The sequence below is a fragment of the Pleurodeles waltl genome, chromosome 2_2 (genome assembly GCF_031143425.1).
Source record: "Pleurodeles waltl isolate 20211129_DDA chromosome 2_2, aPleWal1.hap1.20221129, whole genome shotgun sequence".
Taxonomy (NCBI): Eukaryota; Metazoa; Chordata; class Amphibia; order Caudata; family Salamandridae; genus Pleurodeles; species Pleurodeles waltl.
The window spans coordinates 149121850-149127849 of record NC_090439.1 but is presented as its reverse complement, the minus strand read 5'-3'; positions in this window follow the sequence as shown (position 1 = coordinate 149127849).

Below are 6000 nucleotides of genomic sequence, written 5' to 3'. Positions count from 1 at the left end.
GCGCGTCGTTCTGCGGGACTGCGCGTTGAAGTTTCGATCTCACGGTAGGCGTCGCGTCGATTTCTCCTTGGAAGTCGGGCGGCGTTGTCCTTGCGAGGCCGTGCGTCGAAATTTTGGTCTCACGGCAGGCGTCGCGTCGATTTCTCCTCGGAAGTCGGGCGGCGTTGTCCTTGCGAGGCCGTGCGTCAAAGTTTCGCGTTCACGGTAGGCGTCGCGTCGATTTCTCCTGGAAAGTCGGGCGGCGTTGTCCTTGCGAGGTTGTGCGTCGAAGTCTCGATCGTCCCGAGAGCGTCGCGTTGATCAGCGTCGGTGTGCGGCGTTTTTCTCGCCGCGAAACAAGCTGTGCGTCGAAATTTTCGGCGCACGGAGCGTCCAAGTGAAAGGAAGAAGTCTTTTTGGTCCTGAGACTTCAAGGAACAGGAGGCAAGCTCTATCCAAGCCCTTGGAGAGCACTTTCACAGCCAGACAAGAGTTCAGCAAGGCAGCAGGGCAACAGCAAGACAGCAGTCCTTTGTAGAAAGCAGACAGGTGAGTCCTTTGAGCAGCCAGGCAGTTCTTCTTGGCAGGATGTAGTTTCTGGTTCAGGTTTCTTCTCCAGCAAGTGTCTGATGAGGTAGGATTCCAGGTTACCATGTTTTAAGGGAGAGAGCATATGCACTTTAGCACTGGTTAGCAGTGGTAAAGTGCGCAGAGTCTATAAACCAGCAAAATAGTGTCCAAAAAAATGGTAGGGAGGCAGGCAAAAAGTTAGGGGTGACTACCCTAAGGCTGTCAGGTCTAACATGTGTCCCCCCCAGCTGAAAGTGGGGAGAGCTACCCGACCTCCTGGGAGCTCTCATCGCTAAGGCGGAAGTACCTGGAGAGACCATCAGCATTGGCGTGGTCAACCCCTGGGCGATGTTCCACCGTAAAGTCCATCCCCTGTAGGGAAATGGACCACCTCAAGAGTTTTGGATTCTCACCCCTCATCTGCATGAGCCATCTGAGGGGCCTGTGGTCTGTCTGAACCAGGAAGTGAGTCCCAAACAGGTAGGGTCTTAGCTTCTTCAGTGCCCAGACAACAGCAAAAGCTTCTCGTTCAATAGCACTCCACCTCTGTTCCCGTGGTAATAGCCTTCTGCTAATAAAGACTACCGGTTGATCTCTGCCCTCCTCATTCAGCTGTGCTAGGACTGCCCCTATGCCATGCTCTGAAGCGTCTGTCTGCACGATAAATTCCTGGGAGTAGTCAGGGGCCATGAGTACGGGGGCCGTGCACATGGCTTCCTTCAGGGCGTCAAAGGCTTTCTGACAAGCCTCTGTCCAATTCTCCAACTTAGGTTGCTTCTTGGAAGTGAGTTCTGTCAAGGGTGTTGCAATGGTACCATAGCCCTTGACAAATCGGCGGTAGTATCCTGTGAGGCCTAGAAAGGCTCTCACCTCCGTCTGTGTTCGGGGTGGTTGCCAGGCCTTTATAGTTTCAATCTTGGCCTGGAGTGGCTGCACCTTGCCACCACCCACTAGGTGTCCTAAGTACACCACGGAACCCTGCCCAATCTGGCACTTACTGGCCTTGATGGTCAGGCCTGCCTGTTGCAGGGCCTGAAGCACCTCCTTGAGGTGAAGCAGGTGTTCCTCCCAGCTGGAACTGTAGACAGCTATGTCATCCAGGTAGGCTGCACAGAAGGCATCCTTGCCAGCTAGGACCCCGTTAACCAACCGTTGGAAGGTAGCGGGGGCATTTTTCAACCCAAACGGCATCACCCGGAACTGGTAATGGCCATCCGGGGTTGAAAATGCGGATCTTTCCTTGGCCCCCTCAGTTAGGCCGATCTGCCAGTACCCTGAAGTAAGATCAAACGTACTCAGGAACTTGGCAGCGCCTAGCCTGTCCACGAGCTCATCAGCTCGGGGGATGGGGTGAGCATCAGTCCGTGTGACTGAGTTGAGACCCCGGTAGTCCACACAGAACCGGAGTTCTGGCTTCGCACCTGGGGCAGTAGCCTTAGGGACCAATACCACTGGGCTGGCCCAGGGACTACTGGATTTCTCAATGACCCCTAGAGTCAACATCTTGGAGACCTCCTCCTTGATGCTGGCCTTCACCTTATCCGACAACCTGTAAATTTTGTTTTTCACAGGGAGACTGTCACCGGTGTCAATATTATGAACACAGAGGTGGGTCAGCCCAGGAGTAAGGGAGAACAGGGGGGAGAACTGCTCCAACAGCTCATAACAGTCTCCTTTCTGATTTAGAGTCAGGGAGTCAGACAGAATGACCCCGCTTACTGACCCATCACCTTCTTGGGCAGAGAGGAGGTCGGGGAGAGGTTCACTCTCCTCTTCCGTTCCTTCATCTGTGACCAGAAGCATGTTGATCTCTGACCTCTCAAAATGAGCTTTTAGTCGGTTCACATGGAGCACCCTTAGGGGATTCCTAGGGGTTTTGAGGTCCACTAGGTAAGTGGCCTCCCCTTTCCGCTCCTTTATTTCAAATGGGCCAGACCAGCGGTCCTGGAGAGCTCTGGGCTCTACTGGCTCCATTACCCACACTTTGTCTCCAGGTTGAAACTCTACCAGGGTGGCCTTCTGGTCATACCATTGTTTCATCACCTCTTGACTGGCCTCAAGGTTATCTTGGGCTTCTTTCCAGAAGCGGGTCATCTGGTTGCGGAGGGCCTACATATAGCTGACCACATCCTGAGGGGGTGTCTTTGGAGCTTTCTCCAATCCCTCCTGGACAATGCTTAAGGGTCCCCTGACAGGGTACCCATAGAGAAGTTCAAAGGGACTGAACCCTACCCCTCTCTGGGGGACCTCTCTGTAAGCAAAGAGAAGGCATGGTAAGAGGACGTCCCACTTACGCCTCATGGCCTCAGGAAGGCCACCAATCATGCCTTTCAGGGTCTTGTTGAATCTCTCCACAAGACCGTTCGTCTGGGGGTGATAGGGTGTGGTGAACTTGTAAGTTACACCACACGCATCCCACAGAGACTTCATGTATGCAGACATGAAGTTAGTGCCTCTGTCAGACACTATTTCCTTGGGGAATCCCACACGGGTAAATATCCCCATCAGGGTTCTGGCCACCACCGGTGCAGTTACTGTCCTTAGAGGGATTGCCTCTGGGTAACGGGTGGCATGGTCCACCAAAACCAGGATGAACCTGTTGCCTAAGGCAGTTTTGGGGTCCAAGGGACCAACAATGTCGATGCCCACCCTTTCAAAGGGGGTGCCAACGACAGGAAGTGGAATCAGGGGGGTTTTAACCCTTTTTCCTGCTTTACCACTGGCCTGGCAGGTAGGACAGGATCTGCAGAATTTGTCTGAGTGTGTCCTCATTTTGGGCCAATAAAAGTGGGTGACAAGCCTGTTAAAGGTCTTGCCCTGCCCCAAATGTCCTGCCAGGGGAATGTCGTGAGCCAGACCCAGTAGGAAGGTTCGGTAACATTGGGGGACCACCAGCATACGTGCTGCCCCAAAGCCCGGAACCTTAGGCTCACTGTAGAGGAGATCATTCTCCCAATATAGGTGGTGATCGCCAGAGGCGTCGCCAGCTGCCTGGTTTGAGGCTTGTTTCCTCAAACCTTCTAGAGTGGGACATTCTTTCTGCGCCTTGCAGAATTCCTCCCTGGTGGGTCCACCCTCAACTTGCCAGCCAGCAAGCTCAGGTAAGTCACCTAGGGCGGCGATGTCTTCCCCAGTTGGCTCGGAAGCCGCCTCCTCAGGAGCCCCGTCAGCCACTGTGGGAACAGCGGGGGCCGGTTTCCCGCACCCCTGGTCCCTCCTCCTGGCAGCTCTCTGGGCCATCGTTCCAGGCTCCAGATGCCCTTGACTTCCCTCTCGGTCAGCCATGGACCGTGTGGTCATGCAGACCCACTCAGGTAACCCTAACATCTCCAGGTGAGACCTGAGCTCCACTTCTTTCCAAGCAGTGTGCTCAAGGTCATTGCCTAACAGACAATCTACAGGCATGGCAGGACTCACAGCTACTTTCAGAGTACCAGAGACCCCCCCCCCACTCAAAGGGAACCAGAGCCACCGGTAGGTGACTCTCGCGATTGTCAGCGACTCTGACCTGGTGGAATGTATTAGGTACTATCTGCTCTGCTGACACCAGCTGACTCTTGATAGTAGTCATACTGGCTCCTGTGTCACGCAGAGCCTCCACCCTCTGCCCATCAATGGTGACCCACTGCCGGTACTTGGAAGTATTTCTGGGCATGTGGGCCTTGGGCACCATTTCTCCTTCTCCCAGGGACACTAGGGAAATCTCTACCTGCTCCCCAAAGCTAGTTGGGTCCATCTCCCCCCCGAGTGCTACACTAGTCAACCCAGGTGCCTGTCCGGTAGTGGACGGTGCCCTCTTGGGGCACTGTGGATCGCCTTTGTAGTGACCATATTGGTAACACTCCATGCATTTGGGGCTAGATTTTCCTGACCTGTCAAATGTCCCTGGCTTTTTCCCAAATTTGGAAAAGGAAGGGTTGCCACCCCCTCCCTGGGAATTCTTTTGGGGGCCTTTAGAGAGTTCCTTATCTGTAAGTTTATCTCCCCCCTCTTTCTTCTGTTGGGAACCCTGACCACCTTTGTGGGAGTCCCCCCCAGGTACCTTTTTGGACACTCTGGTGCTAACCCAGAGGTCCGCCTCCTCAGCAAGCTTCCTGGGATCAGTCAGCTTACTATCCACTAGGTGCTGGCGCAAATCGGTATAAGTAACATTAAGCATATGCTCTCTCAGGATCAAGTCATATAAACCTTTATAATCTGCTACTTTGTTGCCCCGCACCCATCCATTCAGGGCCTTACTAGAGAAATCAAAGAAATCTACCCATGTCTGTGTGGTTTGTTTGGTGCTGTCCCTGAACCTCTGACGGTATCCCTCAGGGGTCAGCCCAAACTTGGCAAGTAAAGTGGCTTTCTGGAGTGGGTATGTGTTTTGATCCGGTGGATCCAATGTGAGAAGTGTGTCCCTCCCCAATGGCGGCACATAACCCCACATAGCTACCCCCCATTGCCCTTCAGGAACCTCATGAGCCCTTAGTGCAACTTCATAAGCAGCTAACCATTTATCTATGTCATCTCCCACCACAAAACTGGGCACCACATTTTTGGGTATACGAACCTTCTTTTCTCCAGCAGGTCCTGTCTGTATGCTGCCACCATTATTGCTGGATTCAGACTGTCTTGCCTTGATCTCCAGCTCCTTGAGACTCAGTTCATGAGCCAACAATAGTTTCTTTTCAGCCAAAGCTCTTTCAGCTTCCACTTGTTTGGCTGCTCTTTCAGCTTCTGCTTGTTTGGCTGCCCTTTCAGCTTCTGCTTGAATCTGTTTGGCTGTCCTTTCAGCTTCAATCTGTTTGGCTGCTCTTTCAGCCTCAGCTTGTTTGGCTTCTCTTTCTGCCCTCCTCTCCTCCTGTTGCGCCTCAATTTTCAGTTTTGCCATTTGCAATTGGAACTCCCTTTCCTCTCTCCTTTCCTCTGCGGTCAGGCTTTGCATGGAGACACTGCTCCCTGGTCTGGAAGGGTGCACAATTGCAGTGGTAACACCATCCATAGATAGTGAAAATCCTTCTGAGGGGCCATTTTCTGGCTCCCCTTCCTCATCATCCTCTAAATGGGCTTCTGCCCAGGCCCTCAGCGCCACTTGAAAGTCCTCCTTTCTGGAGGCCCCTTGGGTGGGTACCCTTAATGCCCTGCAGAATCCTCTTAGTTGTTTGACCGTGTATGTATCCAACTGGACTAGGTCAAAGTCCCCTGTCTGAGACCCAGTCAGAGACATGTTGAGTGAGGATTTAGTTTTTGAAAATTGTCAGGAAAAAACGGATTTTCAAAAAGAGATAAAAACCAAGTTGACCTTCAACTGTGGGTAGGTAGTGAGATACTTAGCTACTGTATGTCACTGCACAAATACAAGTCCTATCCTCACCGCTGATCACCAATGTTAGAAATGGGGTTTTTGGTTGGCAGTCAGGTTACCCTCTGTCCAAGCAAAATCCCTCACTCTAGTCAGGGTAAGTC